Raw genomic sequence first — 26,208 nt, forward strand, 5'->3', positions numbered from 1 at the left:
TAGGACCTGGAAGGCCATGGACAGCCAGCGTGGAAGAGGCAACGTCTGAGGCCCTCACAGCTTGAAGATGGGGATTTGGAGACTAATGGGGTGTCGGGTTACAATAGGCCCCTGAAAAGGAGAGACTGATGGGGGTGTCAGGTTACAATAGGCCCCTGAAAAGGAGAGACTGATGGTTACAATAGACCCCTGAAAAGGAGAGACTGATGGGGGTGTCAGGTTACAATAGGCCCTGAAAAGGAGAGACTGATGGGGGTGTCGGGTTACAACAGGCCCTGAAAAGGAGAGACTGATGGGGGTGTCAGGTTACAATAGGCCCCTGAAAAGGAGAGACTGATGGGGGTGTCGGATTACAATAGGCCCCTGAAAAGGAGAGACTGTGTAGTATTGTGTAATAATTATGTGTATTGTTTAGTAATGTGTGGTATTGTTTAATAATAACATGTATTGTTTAGTAAATGTGTGATAATAATGTGTATTGTGTAGTAATGTGTAGTATTGTGTAATAGTAACGATTATGATTTATATAAAGGTTTTACAAAACAACAACTGTTTTAACCCTGTTTAACCTTTAAACTTTTAAAGAGTTCTTAGCAATCCATATTTTAATGATCAACAGGTTGTTCATCTAGGGGGGTCTCTAACACACAAGGGAACTATATGCACACAAGGGGTGTCCCTAGTGTCTTTGAAAAAACTGTTTTAGTCCTGCCTAACCTTTAACCTTTTAAAAAGAGTCCTCAGGCGATCATCCTGGGATGTCCGAGGATGGACTGTCCAGTGTATGTCTCAGTCAATAAAACATATTAAAAAGAGGTCCATGTATTCTATAATAAGATGGATTATATAAATGATATAGTATATAATAAATGAGATGTTGTGTTGTTGATTTTTTTTTAACAAACAAATGTCGATTTTATGTGACATGTCTCAAAGTGACTCAGAAGCATGAAAATGCATGCCAAAGCAAGGCCCTACTCAAGAGTGGACCACTGTTCCCCCTAGTGGATGTTCACAGTTATAGAAAACAATTGCTTGACATTTTATAGTGTGTGTGTGTGTAATGTGACTAGAGGTCGACCAATTATGACTTTTCAACACCGATGCCGATTATTGGAGGACCAAAAAAGCCAATTCCGATTGATCGGACGATTTTTATTTATTTATTTGTAATAATGACAATTACAACAATACTGAATGAACACTTATAACTTAACCGTTTGCGTGTAGGGGGCAGTATTTTCGTTTTTGGCAAAAAAACGTACCCATTTGAAACGGCCTATTTCTCAGGACCAGATGCTAGAATATGCATATAATTGTCAGATTAGGATATAAAACACTCTAAAGTTTCCAAAACTGTAAAAATATTGTCTGTGAGTATAACAGAACTGATATTGCAGGCGAAAACCTGAGGAAAATCCAATCAGGAAGTGCCTCTTATTTTGAATCCTCTCTGTTCCTATGCATGCCTATGCTCCATTGAAAGGGATATCAACCAGATTCCTTTTTCCCTGGCTTCCCTAAGGTGTCAACAGTCTTTAGACATGGTTTCAGGCTTTTATTTTGAAAAATGAGCGTGAAAGATCACATTGCGTAAGTGGATAGGTGGGGGCTCTCAGAGTGAGTTTTGCGCTACAGAGTAAAGCGGCCATTGTTTCTCCCGGTGTTACTGAAAAACCTACACACCCGGTTGATATATTTTCGAATATGTATTTTAAAAACAACCTGAGGATTGACTATAAAAAACGTTTGACATGTTTCTGTGGACATTATGGAAACTATTTGGAATTTTCGTCTGCGTTGTCGTGACCACTCTTTCCTGTGGACTTCTGAACATAACGCGCCAAACAAACTGAGGTATTTTGGGTATAAAAATAATCTTTATGGAACAAAAATAACATTTGTTGTGTAACTGGGAGTCTTGTGAGTGAAAACATCCGAAGATCATCAAAGGTAAATTATTAATTTGATTGCTTTTCATGACATTCTTGACTTACTGCATTAAGATTATTACACCTTTTATTTTTTGGACTTACATCTCTAATGGCTTGAGGGTGTAGGGCTGCGTGAAGAAGAACAGGCCTACGTCTGTTCCTCTGAATCCTCATCTTGGATAGTTATAACAGCTGATGTTGAATGATCCAAATCAATTATTCCTGGTAGCAGCTGGGTAAATGTTGGGTATTCTATAGACGTTTTAATAATATAGGAATAATAATAGCTCCATAGTAATAGAGTTCCAACCGTACAGTAATAGCTACCCTGTAATATCAAACATTTCCCACAAACTACCTAATGAAAAACAACATCTAATATATATTATTTTCACATCCTCACCTTCAAAATTATCCATGCGTAATGTCCTGAAAAGAGTTTTCAGATGAGCATCTGTGTGCTAACTGAGTCATAGTATGGAATGAATTTACAGACTGTGGGATTGACTGTTGATCCCTCCATCCTCGGGAAATTACACCTGTTTTAGATATCTAGACAGAGAGAAAAAACGGAGATTCCTTTCATTAAAGGTAAGACACAATTGTAAAACCCTTTATTTAATTAATATCTTTAGTACAGACCTTTTATATATTAGTTATAATTAGTTAAACAATTTTACTATGCAATATTTAACCAAGCCAGAATGTTTTTATACGCAGAAAAATTATGTTATACAACAGATATATATATATAAATATATATTATTCCCGCACAGTACTACACTTTAATACCCTTTAAATGCTTATATTTATAATTGTTTGTTGTAGGAAAGACTGTATTCATATAAAATAAGGCCTTTTGATTATCTTGAGGATTCTCTAGGTGTGGTTGACTGTTGATCCAACCTCAGGAAATAACACCTGTTGTTTTTCGAGACCCCCTATATGCAAATGACCCCCTAATGTTGAATTGTTTCATACACAATTGCAGCGAAAACCCTCTAAAGTTTCCAAAACTGTTAAAAAAAAATGTCTGTGAGTATAACAGAACTGATATGGCAGTTGTGCCAATGTGGGATTTTTTCATGTTTGTAGTTTTCTAATGAATGCCATTACAGTATTCATTGACTTAGGACTCAAATTGCACTTCCCATGGCTTCCACTAGATGTCAACTGTCTTTAGAAATTGTTTCAGGCTTGTATTCTGAAAAATGAGAGAGTAAGACCACTTTGAATAAGTGGACACCGTAGTGTCCCAGAGGTTTTTCATGTGCGTGACCGAGAGCATGCTTTTCTTGTTTTCCTTTTATATTGACGAAGCTATTGTCCGGTTGAAATGTTATTGATTATTATGACTAAAAACAACCTGAGGATTGATTATAAACATCGTTTGACATGTTTCTACGAACTTTACTGATACTTTTCGGATTTTTCGTCTGTCTGTTGAGCCTGTGGATTACCGAACAAACGCGTAAACAAAACTGAGGTTTTTGGATATAAAGAGGGACGTTATCGAACAAAACAAACATTTATTGAGTAAATGGGAGTCTGTGAGTGCAACCATATGAAGATCATCAAAGGTAAGTCATTAATTGTATCACTATTTCTGACTAGTGTAACTCCTCTACTTGGCTGGTAATTGTTTGTAATTATTTGTCTGCTGGGCCTGATCTCGGATAATCTCATGGTATGCTTTCGCCATAAAGCCTTTTTGAAATCTGACATAAATGGATAAACAAGAAGTTAAGCTTTATTTTGATGTATAACGCATATATTTTCAAGAATGTTCAATATTTGAATTGAGTATTTTTGAATTTTGCGCTCTGCAATTTCACTGGATGTTGGCCAGGTGGGACGTTACCGCCCCACGTACCCATAAAAAGTTAAGAATAATTGGTAAAAGTAATAATTTGTCAAACAGTCAATGCTTGTCTGGATTTCCTGAATCAGAAGTTAACTGAACTAAAGTGTTGTTCTCGTCTGTCCTCTTCCGGGATTATGGCGAAGATGACTACAGATGGTATCTAGATGCATGGAAGGGATCATTTGACCAAACAGGGTGTGGACCTCAACCCCCCTAACCAGCAGAAGAAATGGCGTTCACTACAACCTTGTCCTTCACCACTCCTACCGTGAGAACTGAGTCTGAGCAATGGACAAGACATAATGGACTGTAAAGGACACTGGCAGCTCAGGTGAGCGGCATTATCAAGGCCCATCCACTTTGAACATGTGCCATTGGAAGGACGAACTGAAAATCTGAAGAAGAACATCAAGACGCGCCAGAAGGAGGAGTGCCTGGTCAGCCTGGAACTGTTTATTTGGGTTGTGGAGTTCTGCACACTGCGAAATGTAAAGTAATTGAGACTAAGAATTGAGATACGGATCTGTCATTACTATGCCACTCTCGACAGTGTAAGGCAGGGATAAACTGGGGCTGTAATGATAAAAAGTTAATACTGGTAAAAACTGTCTATATTTGGTCCCGTTTGTAAATTTACATTCTAACTGTATAGGTGTGTGCTAAGTTGAGGGTCTTGAATTTGAGTGATAGACTTAAAGTGGACCACTGAAAACTGTCATTCTAAATGTGGGTTGTATAACGTTTATAGTCGGGGTTATATAAGAAATTGTGCAGACTATTCTTGCCATGCCATTACTGGGGCGGCAGGGTAGCCTAGTGGTTAGAGCGTTGGACTAGTAACCGGAAGGTTGCAAGTTCAAAACCCTGAGCTGACGATGTACAAATCTGTCGTTCTGCCCCTGAACAGGCAGTTAATCCACTGTTCCTAGGCCGTCATTGAAAATAAGAATTTGTTCTTAAATGAAGGTAAAAATTAAATCAAGAAAAATTACTGACCCTTGAAGGAGACGCCTCAGAACCCTGTTTCCCTGATGTATTTTCTGTCTGATGAAGACGATGATAATCCATAACACAGAGGTAAAAACATTGAGTTAATAGTGCAGCATGTCCATAGCTCACGGTGGGGGTTATGTGAATGGTGCTCCCAAGGTGGAGTTAAGGGCCTACCGTCATGGTGTTTCGTGTCCATAGGCTCACAGTGGGGGTTATGTGAATGGTGCTCCCAAGGTGGAGTTAATTAAGGGCCTACCGTCATGGTGACTCATGTCCATAGGCGGGGGTTATGTGAATGGTGCTCCCAAGGTGGAGTTAATTAAGGGCCTACCGTCATGGTGACTCATGTCCATAGGCGGGGGTTATGTGAATGGTGCTCCCAAGGTGGAGTTAAGGGCCTACCGTCATGGTGACTCGTGTCCATAGGCTCACAGTGGGGGTTATGTGAATGGTGCTCCCAAGGTGGAGTTAAGGGCCTACCGTCATGGTGACTCTGTGGCAATATGTGTCTCAACAGAGCTATTGAGCTACATACTTTACTTTACACACAAGGCAATAGCCATCAGTGATGTTTGAATTCATATGTTCCTTTCCCCCTTCTGACATGAGAGAACTGGCCAGGTGAAAGTAATGTCCAGCCACCATGTTACTTTGACCTCTATTAGATGAGAGGAGATAAGGAGAGGAGATAAGGAGAGGAAGACACCATGTTACTTTGACCTCTATTGGATGAGAGGAGATAAGGAGAGGAGATAAAGAGAGGAAGACACCATGTTACTTTGACCTCTATTGTGTTCTCAGATGAGTCCAGATAAAGGAGAGGAGATAAGGAGATAAGGAGAGGAGAAAAGGATAGGAGGCCACTTTAGATTGTTGAGATGCACCAATGGCCCTGTTCTCTTAATATCTTACAGTAGTAACAACATAGAATGATTAGTGTCCTGTTCTCTCAGTATCTTACAGTAGTAACAACAGAATGATTAGTGTCTGATCAAAAAGTGTAACATAGAATGATTAGTGTCAATATTAAATCAATATTAATACATATTGTGAACAATATTAAAACATTTCCACCTCTCTCCTTCCATCTATTACTGTACTGTCATATTGTGATCAATATTAAAACATTTCCACCTCTCTTCTTCCATCTATTACTGTACTGTCATATTCTGATCAGTATTAAAACATTTCCACCTCTCTTCTTCCATCTATTACTGTACTGTCATATTGTGATCAATATTAAAACATTTCCACCTCTCTTCTTCCATCTATTACTGTACTGACATATTGTGATCAATATTAAAACATTTCCACCTCTCTTCTTCCATCTATTACTGTACTGTCATATTGTGATCAATATTAAAACATTTCCACCTCTCTTCTTCCATCTATTACTGTACTGTCATATTGTGATCAATATTAAAACATTTCCACCTCTCTTCTTCCATTTATTACTGTACTGTCATATTGTGATCAATATTAAAACATTTCCACCTCTCTTCTTCCATCTATTACTGTACTGTCATATTGTGATCAATATTAAAACATTTCCACCTCTCTTCTTCCATCTATTACTGTACTGTCATATTGTGATCAATATTAAAACATTTCCACCTCTCTTCTTCCATCTATTACTGTACTGTCATATTGTGATCAATATTAAAACATTTCCACCTCTCTTCTTCCATCTATTACTGTACTGTCATATTGTGATCAATATTAAAACATTTCCACCTCTCTTCTTCCATCTATTACTGTACTGTCATATTGTGATCAATATTAAAACATTTCCACCTCTCTTCTTCCATCTATTACTGTACTGTCATATTGTGATAAATATTAAAACATTTCCACCTCTCTTCTTCCATCTATTACTGTACTGTCATATTGTGATCAATATTAAAACATTTCCACCTCTCTTTTTCCATTTATTACTGTACTGTCATATTGTGATCAATATTAAAACATTTCCACCTCTCTTCTTCCATCTATTACTGTACTGACATATTGTGATCAATATTAAAACATTTCCACCTCTCTTCTTCCATCTATTACTGTACTGTCATATTGTGATCAATATTAAAACATTTCCACCTCTCTTCTTCCATCTATTACTGTACTGTCATATTGTGATCAATATTAAAACATTTCCACCTCTCTTCTTCCATTTACTACTGTACTGTCATATTGTGATCAATATTAAAACATTTCCACCTCTCTTCTTCCATCTATTACTGTACTGTCATATTGTGATCAATATTAAAACATTTCCACCTCTCTTCTTCCATCTATTACTGTACTGTCATATTGTGATCAATATTAAAACATTTCCACCTCTCTTCTTCCATCTATTACTGTACTGACATATTGTGATCAATATTAAAACATTTCCACCTCTCTTCTTCCATCTATTAATGTACTGTCATATTGTGATCAATATTAAAACATTTCCACCTCTCTTCTTCCATTTATTACTGTACTGTCATATTGTGATCAATATTAAAACATTTCCACCTCTCTTCTTCCATCTATTACTGTACTGACATATTGTGATCAATATTAAAACATTTCCACCTCTCTTCTTCCATCTATTACTGTACTGTCATATTGTGATCAATATTAAAACATTTCCACCTCTCTTCTTCCATCTATTACTGTACTGTCATATTGTGATCAATATTAAAACATTTCCACCTCTCTTCTTCCATTTATTACTGTACTGTCATATTGTGATCAATATTAAAACATTTCCACCTCTCTTCTTCCATCTATTACTGTACTGTCATATTGTGATCAATATTAAAACATTTCCACCTCTCTTCTTCCATCTATTACTGTACTGTCATATTGTGATCAATATTAAAACATTTCCACCTCTCTTCTTCCATCTATTACTGTACTGTCATATTGTGATCAATATTAAAACATTTCCACCTCTCTTCTTCCATCTATTACTGTACTGTCATATTGTGATCAATATTACAACATTTCCACCTCTCTTCTTCCATTTATTACTGTACTGTCATATTGTGATCAATATTAAAACATTTCCACCTCTCTTCTTCCATCTATTACTGTACTGACATATTGTGATCAATATTAAAACATTTCCACCTCTCTTCTTCCATCTATTACTGTACTGTCATATTGTGATCAATATTAAAACATTTCCACCTCTCTTCTTCCATCTATTACTGTACTGTCATATTGTGAACAGTAATAATATATATCTGCCTCACTCTCAGAGAAATCAGTAGTACTGCTAGGTTTTACACAGTAATAATATATATCTGCCTCACTCTCAGAGAAATCAGTAGTACTGCTAGGTTTTACACAGTAATAATATATATATGCCTCACTCTAAGAGAAATCAGTAGTACTGCTAGGTTTTACACAGTAATAATATATATCTGCCTCACTCTCAGAGAAATCAGTAGTACTGCTAGGTTTTACACAGTAATAATATATATCTGCCTTACTCTCAGAGAAATCAGTAGTACTGCTAGGTTTTACACAGTAATAATATATATCTGCCTCACTCTCAGAGAAATCAGTAGTACTGCTAGGTTTTACACAGTAATAATATATATCTGCCTCACTCTCAGAGAAATCAGTAGTACTGCTAGGTTTTATACAGTAATAATATATATCTGCCTCACTCTCAGAGAAATCAGTAGTACTGCTAGGTTTTACACAGTAATAATATATATCTGTCTCACTCTCAGAGAAATCAGTAGTACTGCTAGGTTTTACACAGTAATAATATATATCTGCCTCACTCTCAGAGAAATCAGTAGTACTGCTAGGTTTTATACAGTAATAATATATTTCTGCCTCACTCTCAGAGAAATCAGTAGTACTGCTAGGTTTTACACAGTAATAATATATATCTGCCTCACTCTCAGAGAAATCAGTAGTACTGCTAGGTTTTATACAGTAATAATATATTTCTGCCTCACTCTCAGAGAAATCAGTAGTACTGCTAGGTTTTACACAGTAATAATATATTTCTGCCTCACTCTCAGAGAAATCAGTAGTACTGCTAGGTTTTACACAGTAATAATATATATCTGTCTCACTCTCAGTGAAATCAGTAGTACTGCTAGGTTTTACACAGTAATAATATATATCTGCCTCACTCTCAGAGAAATCAGTAGTACTGCTAGGTTTTACACAGTAATAATATATATCTGCCTCACTCTCAGTGAAATCAGTAGTACTGCTAGGTTTTACACAGTAATAATATATATCTGCCTCACTCTCAGAGAAATCAGTAGTACTGCTAGGTTTTACACAGTAATAATATATATCTGCCTCACTCTCAGAGAAATCAGTAGTACTGCTAGGTTTTACACAGTAATAATATATATCTGCCCCACTCTCAGAGAAATCAGTAGTACTGCTAGGTTTTACACAGTAATAATATATATCTACCTCACTCTCAGAGAAATCAGTAGTACTGCTAGGTTTTACACAGTAATAATATATATCTGCCTCACTCTCAGAGAAATCAGTAGTACTGCTAGGTTTTACACAGTAATAATATATATCTACCTCACTCTCAGAGAAATCAGTAGTACTGCTAGGTTTTACACAGTAATAATATATATCTGCCTCACTCTCAGAGAAATCAGTAGTACTGCTAGGTTTTACACAGTAATAATATATATCTACCTCACTCTCAGAGAAATCAGTAGTACTGCTAGGTTTTACACAGTAATAATATATATCTGCCTCACTCTCAGAGAAATCAGTAGTACTGCTAGGTTTTACACAGTAATAATATATATCTACCTCACTCTCAGAGAAATCAGTAGTACTGCTAGGTTTTACACAGTAATAATATATATCTGCCTCACTCTCAGAGAAATCAGTAGTACTGCTAGGTTTTACACAGTAATAATATATATCTGCCTCACTCTCAGAGAAATCAGTAGTACTGCTAGGTTTTACACAGTAATAATATATATCTGCCTCACTCTCAGAGAAATCAGTAGTACTGCTAGGTTTTACACAGTAATAATATATATATGAATGTTTTGGTTCCTACTGTAGAGCTCTTCTTTGTCTACAGGGCTGTTACTTTGGCAGATAATGTCACCCATCTAAATAAATTGTTAATGTTTTAAAATAATGAACTAAATGTATGGTGTTTTTGGTTGATGTCAGTTTCATTTCTTGTTATGCTATAAATTATTATTTTATAGTTGTAAGTGGTGAATTGAACTAGAAAATGTTGAATAATTACTACTTTAGTAAGGGATTACACATTATTCAGTACTACTGCAGTTGCTACATAATTCCAATAGATGGAAGCATAAGACCACAAATGACATTTCAGAAGATTAGTTTAGTTTTCTCCCTGGATACACCACCACTCCCCTCACAGGAAAACTCCTGTGTGCTTCTTCCTGTCCCTTTCCACACTGCCAACACAAGAGGGCTTCTTTCTGTCCCTTTCCACACTGCTAACACAAGAGGGCTTCTTCCTGTCCCTTTCCACACTGCTAACACAAGAGGGCTTCTTTCTGTCCCTTTCCACACTGCCAACACAAGAGGGCTTCTTCCTGTCCCTTTCCACACTGCTAACACAAGAGGAAGCACTGAAAAAGCATTTAACAGATTACTGTGAAGTAATATAATGATGATTCATGTTTATTATTACCTGTTTTTATGCTCATGTTTTGAAATTATACTTCATTGATATAACAATTACCAATAAGCCTGAACATTAATTCAGTCATCTCTGGTTGAGAAAAACATATTTATATATCTATATATATATATCAGAGCTGCTAGACTCTCCCGCCTGTCCAGAGATGCTAGAGTCTCCCGCCTGTCCAGAGCTGCTAGTCTGCAAGGAGCCGCCAGTCTGCAAGGAGCCACCAGTCTGCCAGGAGGAGCCAGAGCCGCCAGTCAGTCAGGAGCCGCCAGAGCTGCCAGTCAGCCAGGAGCCGCCAGAGCCGTCAGTTAGCCAGGAGTCGCCAGATCCGCCAGTCAGCCAGGATCCGCCAGAGTCGCCAGTCAGCCAGGAGCCGCCATTCAGCCAGGAGCCGCCAGAGCCGTCAGTCAGCCAGGAGCCGCCAGAGCCGTCAGTCAGCCAGGAGCCGCCAGAGCCGTCAGTCAGCCAGGAGCCGCCAGAGCCGCCAGTCAGCCAGGATCTTCCAGAGCCGCCAGTCAGCCAGGATCTGCCAGAGCCGTCATTCAGCCAGGATCTGCCAGAGCCGTCATTCAGCCAGGATCTGCCAGAGCCGTCAACCAGCCAGGATCTGCCAGAGCCGCCATTCAGCCAGAAGCTGCCAGAGCCGTCAACGAGCCTGAGCTATCTCTCAGTCCTGAGCTACCCCTCAGTCCTGAGCTTCCCCTCAGTCCTGAGCTGCCCTTCAGTCCTGAGCTTCCCCTCAGTCCGGAGCTACCCCTCAGTCCTGAGCTACCCCTCAGTCCTGAGCTGCACTTCAGTTCTGAGCTTCCCTCAGTCCGGAGCTGCCCCTCAGTCCGGAGCTTCCCCTCAGTCCGGAGCTACCCCTCAGTCCGGAGCTGCCCCTCAGTCCGGAGCTGCCCCTCGCTCCTGAGCTACCCCTCAGTCCTGAGCTGCCCCTCAGTCCTGAGCTGCCCCTCAGTCCTGAGCTACCCCTCAGTCCTGAGCTACCCCTCAGTCCTGAGCTACCCCTCAGTCCTGAGCTACCCCTCAGTCCTGAGCTACCCCTCAGTCCTGAGCTACCCCTCAGTCCTGAGCTTCCCTCAGTCCAGAGCTGCCCCTCAGTCCTGAGCTACCCCTCAGTCCTGAGCTGCCCCTCAGTCCTGAGCTACCCCTCAGTCCTGAGCTGCCCCTCAGTCCTGAGCTGCCCCTCAGTCCTGAGCTGCCCCTCAGTCCTGAGCTGCCCCTCAGTCCTGAGCTACCCCTCAGTCCTGAGCTACCCCTCAGTCCTGAGCTGCCCTTCAGTCCTGAGCTTCCCCTCAGTCCTGAGCTGCCCTTCAGTCCTGAGCTACCCCTCAGTCCTGAGCTACCCCTCAGTCCTGAGCTGCCCCTCAGTCCGGAGCTACCCTTCAGTCCTGAGCTACCCTTCAGTCCTGAGCTGCCCCTCAGTCCTGAGCTGCCCTTCAGTCCTGAGCTGCCCCTCAGTCCTGAGCTGCCCCTCAGTCCGGAGCTGTCCCTCAGTCCTGAGCTTCCCTTCAGTCCTGAGCTACCCCTCAGTCCGGAGCTGCCCCTCAGTCCTGAGCTGCCCCTCAGTCCTGAGCTGCCCTTCAGTCCTGAGCTACCCCTCAGTCCTGAGCTGCCCCTCAGTCCTGAGCTACCCCTCAGTCCTGAGCTGCCCTTCAGTCCTGAGCTGCCCCTCAGTCCTGAGCTGCCCTTCAGTCCTGAGCTACCCCTCAGTCCTGAGCTACCCCTCAGTCCTGAGCTGCCCTTCAGTCCTGAGCTGCCCTTCAGTCCTGAGCTACCCCTCAGTCCTGAGCTACCCCTCAGTCCTGAGCTGCCCCTCAGTCCTGAGCTGCCCCTCAGTCCGGAGCTACCCTTCAGTCCTGAGCTACCCTTCAGTCCTGAGCTGCCCCTCAGTCCTGAGCTGCCCTTCAGTCCTGAGCTGCCCCTCAGTCCTGAGCTGCCCCTCAGTCCGGAGCTGTCCCTCAGTCCTGAGCTGCCCTTCAGTCCTGAGCTACCCCTCAGTCCGGAGCTGCCCCTCAGTCCTGAGCTGCCCCTCAGTCCTGAGCTGCCCTTCAGTCCTGAGCTACCCCTCAGTCCTTAGCTGCCCCTCAGTCCTGAGCTACCCCTCAGTCCTGAGCTGCCCTTCAGTCCTGAGCTGCCCCTCAGTCCTGAGCTGCCCTTCAGTCCTGAGCTACCCCTCAGTCCTGAGCTGCCCTTCAGTCCTGAGCTGCCCTTCAGTCCTGAGCTGCCCTTCAGTCCTGAGCTACCCCTCAGTCCTGAGCTACCCCTCAGTCATGAGCTGCCCTTCAGTCCTGAGCTACCCCTCAGTCCTGAGCTGCCCCTCAGTCCGGAGCTGTCCCTCAGTCCTGAGCTTCCCTTCAGTCCTGAGCTACCCCTCAGTCCGGAGCTGCCCCTCAGTCCGGAGCTACCCCTCAGTCCTGAGCTGCCCTTCAGTCCTGAGCTGCCCTTCAGTCCTGAGCTTCCCCTCAGTCCGGAGCTGCCCCTCAGTCCTGAGCTACCCCTCAGTCCTGAGCTACCCCTCAGTCCTGAGCTTCCCCTCAGTCCTGAGCTACCCCTCAGTCCTGAGCTACCCCTCAGTCCTGAGCTACCCCTCAGTCCTGAGCTACCCCTCAGTCCTGAGCTTCCCTCAGTCCAGAGCTGCCCCTCAGTCCTGAGCTACCCCTCAGTCCTGAGCTGCCCCTCAGTCCTGAGCTACCCCTCAGTCCTGAGCTGCCCCTCAGTCCTGAGCTGCCCCTCAGTCCTGAGCTGCCCCTCAGTCCTGAGCTACCCCTCAGTCCTGAGCTGCCCCTCAGTCCTGAGCTACCCCTCAGTCCTGAGCTACCCCTCAGTCCTGAGCTGCCCTTCAGTCCTGAGCTTCCCCTCAGTCCTGAGCTGCCCTTCAGTCCTGAGCTACCCCTCAGTCCTGAGCTACCCCTCAGTCCTGAGCTGCCCCTCAGTCCGGAGCTACCCTTCAGTCCTGAGCTACCCTTCAGTCCTGAGCTGCCCCTCAGTCCTGAGCTGCCCTTCAGTCCTGAGCTGCCCCTCAGTCCTGAGCTGCCCCTCAGTCCGGAGCTGTCCCTCAGTCCTGAGCTGCCCTTCAGTCCTGAGCTACCCCTCAGTCTGGAGCTGCCCCTCAGTCCTGAGCTGCCCCTCAGTCCTGAGCTGCCCTTCAGTCCTGAGCTACCCCTCAGTCCTGAGCTGCCCCTCAGTCCTGAGCTACCCCTCAGTCCTGAGCTGCCCTTCAGTCCTGAGCTGCCCCTCAGTCCTGAGCTGCCCTTCAGTCCTGAGCTACCCCTCAGTCCTGAGCTACCCCTCAGTCCTGAGCTGCCCTTCAGTCCTGAGCTGCCCTTCAGTCCTGAGCTACCCCTCAGTCCTGAGCTACCCCTCAGTCCTGAGCTGCCCCTCAGTCCTGAGCTGCCCCTCAGTCCTGAGCTGCCCCTCAGTCCAGAGCTACCCTTCAGTCCTGAGCTGCCCCTCAGTCCTGAGCTGCCCTTCAGTCCTGAGCTGCCCCTCAGTCCTGAGCTGCCCCTCAGTCCGGAGCTGTCCCTCAGTCCTGAGCTGCCCTTCAGTCCTGAGCTACCCCTCAGTCCGGAGCTGCCCCTCAGTCCTGAGCTGCCCCTCAGTCCTGAGCTGCCCTTCAGTCCTGAGCTACCCCTCAGTCCTTAGCTGCCCCTCAGTCCTGAGCTACCCCTCAGTCCTGAGCTGCCCTTCAGTCCTGAGCTGCCCCTCAGTCCTGAGCTGCCCTTCAGTCCTGAGCTACCCCTCAGTCCTGAGCTACCCCTCAGTCCTGAGCTGCCCTTCAGTCCTGAGCTGCCCTTCAGTCCTGAGCTACCCCTCAGTCCTGAGCTACCCCTCAGTCCTGAGCTGCCCTTCAGTCCTGAGCTACCCCTCAGTCCTGAGCTGCCCTTCAGTCCTGAGCTGCCCTTCAGTCCTGAGCTTCCCCTCAGTCCGGAGCTACCCCTCAGTCCTGAGCTGCCCTTCAGTCCTGAGCTGCCCTTCAGTCCTGAGCTTCCCCTCAGTCCGAAGCTGCCCCTCAGTCCGGAGCTGCCCCTCAGTCCTGAGCTTCCCCTCAGTCCGGAGCTGCCCTTCAGTCCTGAGCTTCCCTCAGTCCGGAGCTGCCCCTCAGTCCGGAGTTGCCCCTCAGTCCGGAGTAGTTTGTTTAGTCCAGTAGGGCCCTTCAGTAGGGTTGCCAGTCCTAGGTTGGCGGCGAGGGTCGCCGTTCCTAGGAGGCCACAAAAACGGACTAAGACTATGGTGGAGTTGGGTCCACGTCCCGCGCCAGAGCCGCCACCGTGGACAGACAGACGCCCACCCAGACCCTCCCCTATGGATTTAGGTGTGCGGCCGGGAGTCCGCACCTTTGGGGGGGGGGTGGTACTGTCACGCCCTGGCCTTAGTTATCTTTGTTTTCTTTATTATTTTGGTTAGGTCAGGGTGTGACATGGGTGAAGTATGTGTTTTTCCTGGTCTAGGGGTTTTGTATGTTTATAGGGTGTTTTTCTAGTCTTGGTGTTTATGTAAGTCTATGGTTGCCTAGATTGGTTCTCAATTAGAGGCAGGTGTTTATCGTTGTCTCTGATTGGGAACCATTTTTAGGCAGCCATGTTCTTTCCTGTGTCAGTGTTTGTGCCACACGAGACTGTTTCGTTGCCAGTTCCCTTTGTTTTGTATTTGTGTTCATGTTGAAGTTTTCTTATTAAATACCATGGACACTTACCACGCCGCATATTGGTCCGATCCTTGTTTCACCTCTTCAGAGGAAGAGGAGGAAATCTGCCGTGACAAATCCATAAATAATATACCTACATGCAACAGTATGTCTTGTGCTTTTGGCAATGATTTATGACTAACAAGTGATACAATTTTGTCTTAATTTTGGCAGATTAACTCGTGCTTATTCCTGAAGATTAACTCAGGTTTTCGCCCAAAGTCTAAGGAGTTGGAGCTGTGGCAGGAATTGGACTTGTGGTTGAAAGGTGGCTGATTTGAATCCCTGGGCAGGCGCTGGAAAAATCAAGCGGAATTGATCTGACCACTGGAGGGCTGCTGGGTTCACATCCTCAAAACATTCACCTTTCGTTGATCGGAACTCGAGAGGCTCTTCTTCACTGAACCCTAAAATATATGATTTTTATTGCTTTCATATATTAAGGAAGTGATAGAAGCCTTCTAGGTTCTAGAAGGAACCTTCTTTTCTAAGAGATTATAATAAACACATTTTTCTTCTGATTATTTAATTATCTATATCATGTTATTTCAAGTTCTCCCTTTGGAGGATAACAACATCACGTTGTTAAAAACAATCCTAAACTAGGGCATAATATGTGTCTGATGAAAATGAACATTGTATGCAACTAGGCTACCCTGGGGCGGAGGGTAGCCTAGTGGTTAGAGTGTTGGGCCACTAACTGGAAGGTTGATTAACATTGTATGCAGCTAGGATACCCTGGGGTGGAGGGTAGCCTAGTGGTTAGAGTGTTGGGCCACTAACTGGAAGGTTGATTAACATTGTATGCAACTAGGCTACCCTGGGGTGGAGGGTAGCCTAGTGGTTAGAGTGTTGGGCCACTAACTGGAAGGTTGATTAACATTGTATGCAACTAGGCTACCCTGGGGTGGAGGGTAGCCTAGTGGTTAGAGTGTTGGGCCACTAACTGGAAGGTTGATTAACATTGTATGCAACTAGGATACCCTGGGGTGGAGGGTAGCCTAGTGGTTAGAGTGTTGGGTCACTAACTGGAAGGTTGATTAACATTGTATGCAACTAGGCTACCCTGGGGTGGAGGGTAGCCTAGTGGTTAGAGTGTTGGGTCACTAACTGGAAGGTTGATTAACATTGTATGCAACTAGGATACCCTGGGGTGGAGGGTAGCCTAGTGGTTAGAGTGTTGGGCCACTAACTGGAAGGTTGATTAACATTGTATGCAACTAGGATACCCTGGGGTGGAGGGTAGCCTAGTGGTTAGAGTGTTGGGCCACTAACTGGAAGGTTGATTAACATTGTATGCAACTAGGATACCCTGGGGTGGAGGGTAGCCTAGTGGTTAGAGTGTTGGGCCACTAACTGAAAGATTGCAAGTTCAAATCCCCGAGCTGACAAGGTACAAATCTGTCGTTCTGCCCCTGAACAAGGCAGATAACCCACTGTTCCTAGGCTGGTAGGCCGTCATTGAAAATAAGAATTTGTTCTTAACTGACTTGCCTCGTTAAATAAAGTTTAATAAAACATAGTTAAAAAATTATCCTAAATTGGGAAATTGAAGGCATAATATGTGTTTGATGAAAATTGGGCGTGGCTATAAATTGGGCAATTGAAGGCGTCTATGGGCGTAATATGTGTTCGATGAAAATGAACATTGTTGCAACGTTGTAGGAAACATTATTGGCAAGGGACTAGATGCCTACTAAGCCAAAGCTATTTAGAGTTGTTAAAGGGTGCAAAGAGTGTGTTGATATAACAGTAATATTGTAAAAATTCTGCTTGTAACAACGATCAGAATTGGTTAAAAAAATATGCATTCCATTATATTAGTAAATAATTAAAAGTAGGCAAAGTGGTCGCGTCGTGAAAATCCTATCAAATGTCTAACATTGCAACGAGTACAGTCAGGGTGCCGTGGAACCCCTGGAGTACCTCCACAGACCCCGGATTGAGAACCCCTGCAGTACCTCCACAGACCCCGGATTGAGAACCCCTGCAGTACCTCCACAGACCCCGGATTGAGAACCCCTGCAGTACCTCCACAGACCCCGGATTGAGAACCCCTGCAGTACCTCCACAGACCCCGGATTGAGAACCCCTGCAGTACCTCCACAGACCCCGGATTGAGAACCCCTGCAGTACCTCCACAGACCCCGGATTGAGAACCCTGATTTAGCAGATGCTCTTATCCAGTGCATTCATCTTAAGATATCAAGGTGAGACAACCACATATCACAGTCAAATATACAGGATACCAACATTCCATTTCAGCTAAACAATGGATCTATAGCGTTTTGCTAAGAAACTAATTTTCATGCACATCTAAAATATACTAATAAAATTCTGAGGACAGTAATTGAAGGTAGCCAAGAACAACAATTTCTGATTAAAAAACAAACGTGAAAAACTGTGGAAATAGCATTAAGGACATAAACACTCAATAGTTTTTAAACACAATTGTAATCTCACCTCTTAGGTTTGATGTCATGTTCCCCAGAGTGTCTCATTTTAGAGGCAGGGCCCCCCTCCTCTCTCTCCTCAGAGAGACTCATTTTTGAGGCAGGGTCCCCCTCCTCTCTCTCCCCAGAGAGACTCATTTTAGACGCAGGGCCCCCCTCCTCTCTCTCCTCATAGAGACTCATTTTAGAGAATTGTCCCCTAAACAGAAATACAAAATGTTGGTTGTTATTTAACAGTATTTATTGAATATCAATTGTTCTCATTTATTAACTATCTCTTATAAAACATTTACTAACAGACATAGAAACAGTCAGGTGATTTAATGCATCACATCAACATGTAGTTGTGACATTTCATCTCCATGGTAACTGTCAGTAATAATAACAATAAGTCATTGTTTGTTAAGGGAGTTCTAGACAATACAGCAACAATAATAACAATAATAATAATAATAAGTCACTGTTTGTTAAGGTAGTTCTAGACAGTACAGCAACAATAATAACAATAATAATAATAATAATAAGTCACTGTTTGTTAAGGTAGTTATAGACAGTATAGTTCTAGTTCAGTACAGCAACACAAGGCCATGTCTCACACTTATTTTTAATTATTTAATTAAAAGTAGGCTATTTATTGTCTTTCAATCTGTGGTTTTCTAAAAGTATGTGAGAATATAGACAGGAGGGATAAAACGGACATGATTGATCTGAGGGGGAAATCATTGATCCATTCAGAAAGTTTATTTGCAACAAGTAAGAGATTTCATATTATATATTTTATATTATGTAAAGTAGACTAGGTTATAATGTATAGTAGTGGGTTGTTAGTGATATATAGATGTTATATTATGTAAAGTAGACTAGGTTATAATGTATAGTAGTGGGTTGTTAGTGATATGTTATATTATGTAAAGTAGACTAGGTTATAATGTATAGTAGTGGGTTGTTAGTGATATGTAGATGTTATATTATGTAAAGTAGACTAGGTTATAATGTATAGTAGTGGGTTGTTAGTGATATGTAGATGTTATATTATGTAAAGTAGACTAGGTTATAATGTATAGTAGTGGGTTGTTAGTGATATGTAGATGTTATATTATGTAAAGTAGACTAGGTTATAATGTATAGTAGTGGGTTGTTAGTGATATGTAGATGTTATATTATGTAAAGTAGACTAGGTTATAATGTATAATAGTGGGTTGTTAGTGATATGTTATATTATGTAAAGTAGACTAGGTTATAATGTATAGTAGGGGGTTGTTAGTGATATGTAGATGTTATATTATGTAAAGTAGACTAGGTTATAATGTATAGTAGTGGGTTGTTAGTGATATGTTATATTATGTAAAGTAGACTAGGTTATAATGTATAGTAGGGGGTTGTTAGTGATATGTAGATGTTATATTATGTAAAGTAGACTAGGTTATAATGTATAGTAGTGGGTTGGTAGTGATATGTTATATTATGTAAAGTAGGCTAGGTTATAATGTATAATAGTGGGTTGTTAGTGATATGTAGATGTTATATTATGTAAAGTAGACTAGGTTATAATGTATAGTAGTGGGTTGTTAGTGATATGTAGATGTTATATTATGTAAAGTAGACTGGGTTATAATGTATAGTAGTGGGTTGGTAGTGATATGTAGATATTATATTATGTAAAGTAGACTAGGTTATAATGTATAGTAGTGGGTTGTTAGTGATATGTTATATTATGTAAAGTAGACTAGGTTATAATGTATAGTAGTGGGTTGTTAGTGATATGTTATATTATGTAAAGTAGACTAGGTTATAATGTATAGTAGTGGGTTGTTAGTGATATGTAGATGTTATATTATGTAAAGTAGACTAGGTTATAATGTATAGTAGTGGGTTGTTAGTGATATGTAGATGTTATATTATGTAAAGTAGGCTAGGTTATAATGTATAGTAGTGGGTTGTTAGTGATATATAGATGTTATAGTATGTAAAGTAGACTAGGTTATAATGTATAGTAGTGGGTTGTTAGTGATATGTTATATTATGTAAAGTAGACTAGGTTATAATGTATAGTAGTGGGTTGTTAGTGATATGTTATATTATGTAAAGTAGACTAGGTTATAATGTATAGTAGTGGGTTGTTAGTGATATGTTATATTATGTAAAGTAGACTAGGTTATAATGTATAATAGTGGGTTGTTAGTGATATATAGATGTTATATTATGTAAAGTAGACTAGGTTATAATGTATAGTAGTGGGTTGTTAGTGATATGTTATATTATGTAAAGTAGACTAGGTTATAATGTATAGTAGTGGGTTGTTAGTGATATGTTATATTATGTAAAGTAGACTAGGTTATAATGTATAGTAGTGGGTTGTTAGTGATATGTTATATTATGTAAAGTAGACTAGGTTATAATGTATAGTAGTGGGTTGTTAGTGATATGTAGAGGTTATATTATGTAAAGTAGACTAGGTTATAATGTATAGTATTGGGTTGTTAGTGATATGTAGATGTTATATAATGTAAAGTAGACTAGGTTATAATGTATAGTAGTGGGTTGTTAGTGATATGTAGATGTTATATTATGTAAAGTAGACTAGGTTATAATGTATAGTAGTGGGTTGTTAGTGATATGTAGATGTTATATTATGTAAAGTAGACTAGGTTATAATGTATAGTAGTGGGTTGTTAGTGATATGTAGATGTTATATTATGTAAAGTAGACTAGGTTATAATGTATAGTAGTGGGTTGTTAGTGATATGTAGATGTTATATTATGTAAAGTAGACTAGGTTATAATGTATAGTAGTGGGTTGTTAGTGATATGTAGATGTTATATTATGTAAAGTAGACTAGGTTATAATGTATAGTAGTGGGTTGTTAGTGATATGTAGAGGTTATATTATGTAAAGTAGACTAGGTTATAATGTATAGTAGTGGGTTGTTAGTGATATGTTATATTATGTAAAGTAGACTAGGTTATAATGTATAGTAGTGGGTTGTTAGTGATATGTTATATTATGTAAAGTAGACTAGGTTATAATGTATAGTAGTGGGTTGTTAGTGATATGTTATATTATGTAAAGTAGTCTAGGTTATAATGTATAGTAGTGGGTTGTTAGTGATATGTAGATGTTATATTATGTAAAGTAGACTAGGTTATAATGTATAGTAGTGGGTTGTTAGTGATATGTAGAGGTTATATTATGTAAAGTAGACTAGGTTATAATGTATAATAGTGGGTTGTTAGTGATATGTAGATGTTATATTATGTAAAGTAGACTAGGTTATAATGTATAGTAGTGGGTTGTTAGTGATATGTAGATGTTATATTATGTAAAGTAGACTAGGTTATAATGTATAGTAGTGGGTTGTTAGTGATATGTTATATTATGTAAAGTAGACTAGGTTATAATGTATAGTAGTGGGCTGTTAGTGATATATAGATGTTATATTATGTAAAGTAGACTAGATTATAATGTATAGTAGTGGGTTGTTAGTGATATGTTATATTATGTAAAGTAGACTAGGTTATAATGTATAGTAGTGGTTTGTTAGTGATATGTAGAGGTTATATTATGTAAAGTAGACTAGGTTATAATGTATAGTAGTGGGTTGTTAGTGATATGTTATATTATGTAAAGTAGACTAGGTTATAATGTATAGTAGTGGGTTGTTAGTGATATGTAGAGGTTATATTATGTAAAGTAGACTAGGTTATAATGTATAGTAGTGGGTTGTTAGTGATATGTTATATTATGTAAAGTAGACTAGGTTATAATGTATAGTAGTGGTTTGTTAGTGATATGTAGATGTTATATTGTGTAAAGTAGACTAGGTTATAATGTATAGTAGTGGTTTGTTAGTGATATGCAGATCAAGGTCTATACCTCAGCTGTAGCCTACATATCATAGATGACCAGTCTAAACCTGTTCAGGTCAGTTCACATAATGTTATAGTCCTTCCAGTAGCAGGACAGAGAATGTACTGTATATAACCTACATATCATAGATGACCAGTCTAAACCTGTTCAGATCAGTTCACATAATGTTATAGTCCTACCAGTAGCAGGACAGAGAATGTACTGTATATAACCTACATATCATAGATGACCAGTCTAAACCTGTTCAGGTCAGTTCACATAATGTTATAGTCCTACCAGTAGCAGGACAGAGAATGTACTGTATATAACTTACATATCATAGATTACCAGTCTAAACCTGTTCAGATCAGTTCACAGAGACCATCAGGTTTGTCAGCATGATAAGTGATCATAACTCAAACCTACTCTGACTATTGAATGTCTAACATCAACTAACCTTATAATAGTGTGTAGAAAGCCAAGACCAACGAGAGTTTGCCCATCTTTCCTACGTCTCAATACATTTATCTGACTTCTAATGTCCTGAGAAATATGTGTCACAGTTTCAACAGCCATTTTATAACTGCGTAGGCTACAAACACATTTTTAATTTCACATGAGGAAATCACATAACTTACAGTCACTGGTGCAGACGCCTGTTTTCTCACAGATGAAGTAGCTTTCATAGACAACTCATTCAACCAGCCTAAACAACAGTAAATACAAGATGTCAAATGGTCAAAGGAGAATACATGGAAGAGAGGTGTTTTAGACATATACATTAGATCTACAGATGTAGGATCTTAATTTGAGACAGTTTACTGAAGCAGAAAATTATGTGGATTATAATTAACATTTTAAAGTGGAAAGTGGAAATGACAAACTTCAGAAGCTTTTTAAAACATCAAATACACTGCAAGTTTTAGTTTTCCTGCAACAGGGTGATCAAATTCAGATCCTACATCTGTACAGAGATTATGTCTTTATCTGAAAAAGGAAGTTTGAGTTATTAGCAATGAAGTTGCAACTGTCAGCTGCTGTAAACCTAAGTGATTGGATGTTATAGACCCCAATCTGAACAGTTTCTTCCCCGTGGTTATAGCCTTTAGCTCTATGCTCAGTCTACCTAGTTCAATATATTGTTGTACGTAAACTTTGTGCAAACTCCACCGCCTGTATTCTGTCTCTTAATGTTTTCTTTCACTAGCAGCACCATGTCACCATGTTAAATAATGTGTACAGATGTAGGATCTTTCCAACTCTGAGGACATGTCATTGTGATGTCATTTATTACATTTCAACCTGTTGATAAAGGCAACTAGAAGGCTGAACCCAGAAGACAACTCTAAATCAACACTTACTGACATTATCCTAAAATCCTTTCTCTCGTATTATTGTGTCTCTTTGTTCAACGAATGTCAGGCAGCCTGTTCTGTTAATATAGTTGAAAACAGCAGGCAGGGAGGTCAACACCCTACAGGCAGCCTGTGCTGTTAATATAGTTGAAAACAGCAGGCAGGGAGGTCAACACCCTACAGGCAGCCTGTGCTGTTAATATAGTTGAAAACAGCAGGCAGGGAGGTCAACACCCTACGGGCAGCCTGTGCTGTTAATATAGTTGAAAACAGCAGGCAGGGAGGTCAACACCCTACGGGCAGCCTGTGCTGTTAATATAGTTGAAAACAGCAGGCAGGGAGGTCAACACCCTACAGGCAGCCTGAGCTGTTAATATAGTTGAAAACAGCTGGCAGGGAGGTCAACACCCTACGTATTGCACCAATAGGGTTAACCCACATGGTGGGAATTGTTACCTGGCTCACACAAAAGCATGTCTCAGACACCAATGTAGCAAACAGCAGGGCAGGGAAGTGAACCCAGGTTGCATGTGTTAAAGGTGAACAACCTACGCATCGCGCCATTGGCATCAATTAGGTAACTTGGTTAGAATTGTGACGTGGCTCATATAGTGAGTATCACTACACTATAGAGGAACTATGATACAATTACATTATCATATGAATTGTAGAGGATCACTACACTATAGAGGAACTATGGTACAATTACATTATCATATGAAATGTAGAGGATCACTACACTATAGAGGAAATATGATACAATTACATTATCATATGAAATGTAGAGGATCACTACACTATAGAGGAACTATAGAGGAACTATGACACAATACATTATCATCTGAAATGTTAAATGTAGAACTATAATATATGAATGTTGATATATTGAATTTGACTTGACCACGTCCAGTCAGCTCCATGTTGTCATTCACTATACTAACATTACACTATACATTTAATGTATCTACTGTTAGGAGTGTTTTACTGTCATTCACTATACTAACATTACACCAGACATTTAATGTATCTACTGTTAGGAGTGTTTTACTGTCATTCACTATACTAACATTACACCAGACATTTAATGTCTCTACTGTTAGGAGTGTTATACTGTCATTCACTATACTAACATTACACCAGACATTTAATGTCTCTACTGTTAGGAGTGTTTTACTGTCATTCACTATACTAACATTACACCAGACATTTAATGTCTCTACTGTTAGGAGTGTTATACTTCACTATACTAACATTACACCAGACATTTAATGTATCTACTGTTAGGAGTGTTATACTGCCATTCACTATACTAACATTACACCAGACATTTAATGTATCTACTGTTAGGAGTGTTATACTGTCATTCACTATACTAACATTACACCATACATTTAATGTATCTACTGTTAGGAGTGTTATACTGTCATTCACTATACTAACATTACACCAGACATTTAATGTATCTACTGTTAGGAGTGTTATACTGTCATTCACTATACTAACATTACACCAGACATTTAATGTATCTACTGTTAGGAGTGTTATACTGTCATTCACTATACTAACATTACACCAGACATTTAATGTATCTACTGTTAGGAGTGTTATACTGTCATTCACTATACTAACATTACACCAGACATTTAATGTCTCTACTGTTAGGAGTGTTTTACTGTCATTCACTATACTAACATTACACCAGACATTTAATGTATCTACTGTTAGGAGTGTTATACTGTCATTCACTATACTAACATTACACCATACATTTAATGTATCTACTGTTAGGAGTGTTATACTGTCATTCACTATACTAACATTACACCAGACATTTAATGTCTCTACTGTTAGGAGTGTTTTACTGTCATTCACTATACTAACATTACACCAGACATTTAATGTATCTACTGTTAGGAGTGTTATACTGTCATTCACTATACTAACATTACACCATACATTTAATGTCTCTACTGTTAGGAGTGTTTTACTGTCATTCACTATACTAACATTACACCAGACATTTAATGTATCTACTGTTAGGAGTGTTATACTGTCATTCACTATACTAACATTACACCAGACATTTAATGTATCTACTGTTAGGAGTGTTATACTGTCATTCACTATACTAACATTACACCAGACATTTAATGTATCTACTGTTAGGAGTGTTATACTGTCATTCACTATACTAACATTACACCATACATTTAATGTCTCTACTGTTAGGAGTGTTTTACTGTCATTCACTATACTAACATTACACCAGACATTTAATGTATCTACTGTTAGGAGTGTTATACTTCACTATACTAACATTACACCAGACATTTAATGTATCTACTGTTAGGAGTGTTATACTTCCATTCACTATACTAACATTACACCATACATTTAATGTCTCTACACACGTTATAATAATCCCTGGCAGGATTCTCACCTTGTAGCCTGAATTCACAACCAGAACAGGCCTAAACTGGAATGTGAAGCTAACTGAATCTGGCTAACTTTAGAAAACCAGTATATCTAGCTAGTATCATAGTTTACCCCTCAGGCTACGTTCAGGTTTCAGCATCAGGCAGGTATCAACATGTCGAGTCGTAGGCAACAACCTGCGATGTATTCATTAGTTTACTCCATAGCCAACAGTTTTAAATGGCACTAATGGATACACACAACCTGTTTTGAGGAAGTGTAAGTTGTCTTTCCACAATATTTATTTGTCTCTTTCACACAAAATACCTCCCTGAGTGAAAAGCATTAACAGCAGATTAGAAAGAGAAAATGTTTGTTTGTTGCTTGTTGTGTTTTAAGCCTGTTTTGAGAAGACAAGTCTATAGACCTATGATACAGTAGGAGATCACCCTGGTCTATAGACCTATGATACAGTAGGAGATCACCCTGGTCTATAGACCTATGATACAGTAGGAGATCACCCTGGTCTATAGACCTATGATACAGTAGGATATCACCCTGGTCTATAGACCTATGATACAGTACACTCTTAGAATAAAGAGTTCCAAACAGGTCCTCTGGCTGTCCCCACAGTAGAACGCTTTTGGGTTCCAGGTAGAATTCTCTGTGGAAAGGGTTCTTCATGGAACCCAAAAGGGTTCTACAAAGGGTTCTCCTATGGGGACAGCCAGAGAACCCTTTTAGATTCTAGATAGTGTAGGAGTGATCACCCTGGGGCACACAGATGGGCACAGAACCAATTCACCCCACGCATCTAATTAATATCAAAAACATTTTAAGGAGAGTAGGACTATTATAACACTGTCCACCAGAAATATAATCAACTATATGAATACACATTACAATATCATCAACTATATGAATACACACAACAATATCATCAACTATATGACACATAACATTATCATCAACTATATGAATACACACAACAATATCAT

The 26,208-nt window shown here is 40.4% G+C and overlaps 1 protein-coding gene and 1 long non-coding RNA gene across 2 annotated transcripts in view; one reads left to right on the forward strand and one right to left on the reverse strand.

Moving 5' to 3' along the window:
• LOC110539186 (NLR family CARD domain-containing protein 3-like) overlaps positions 1-26,208 on the forward strand; it is an 808,883-nt gene that overhangs the window by 335,850 nt on the left and 446,825 nt on the right. The window lies entirely within an intron of this gene.
• The window catches only part of LOC118937870, a 71,388-nt gene continuing 66,976 nt past the window's right edge, over positions 21,797-26,208 (reverse strand). Inside the window, exon 3 of the long non-coding RNA XR_005035285.1 lies at positions 21,797-22,146. This is a non-coding gene — a long non-coding RNA (uncharacterized LOC118937870). The remainder of the gene's footprint in view (positions 22,147-26,208) is intronic.

The sequence above is a fragment of the Oncorhynchus mykiss genome, chromosome 12, assembly GCF_013265735.2.
Source record: "Oncorhynchus mykiss isolate Arlee chromosome 12, USDA_OmykA_1.1, whole genome shotgun sequence".
Classification (NCBI taxonomy): Eukaryota; Metazoa; Chordata; class Actinopteri; order Salmoniformes; family Salmonidae; genus Oncorhynchus; species Oncorhynchus mykiss.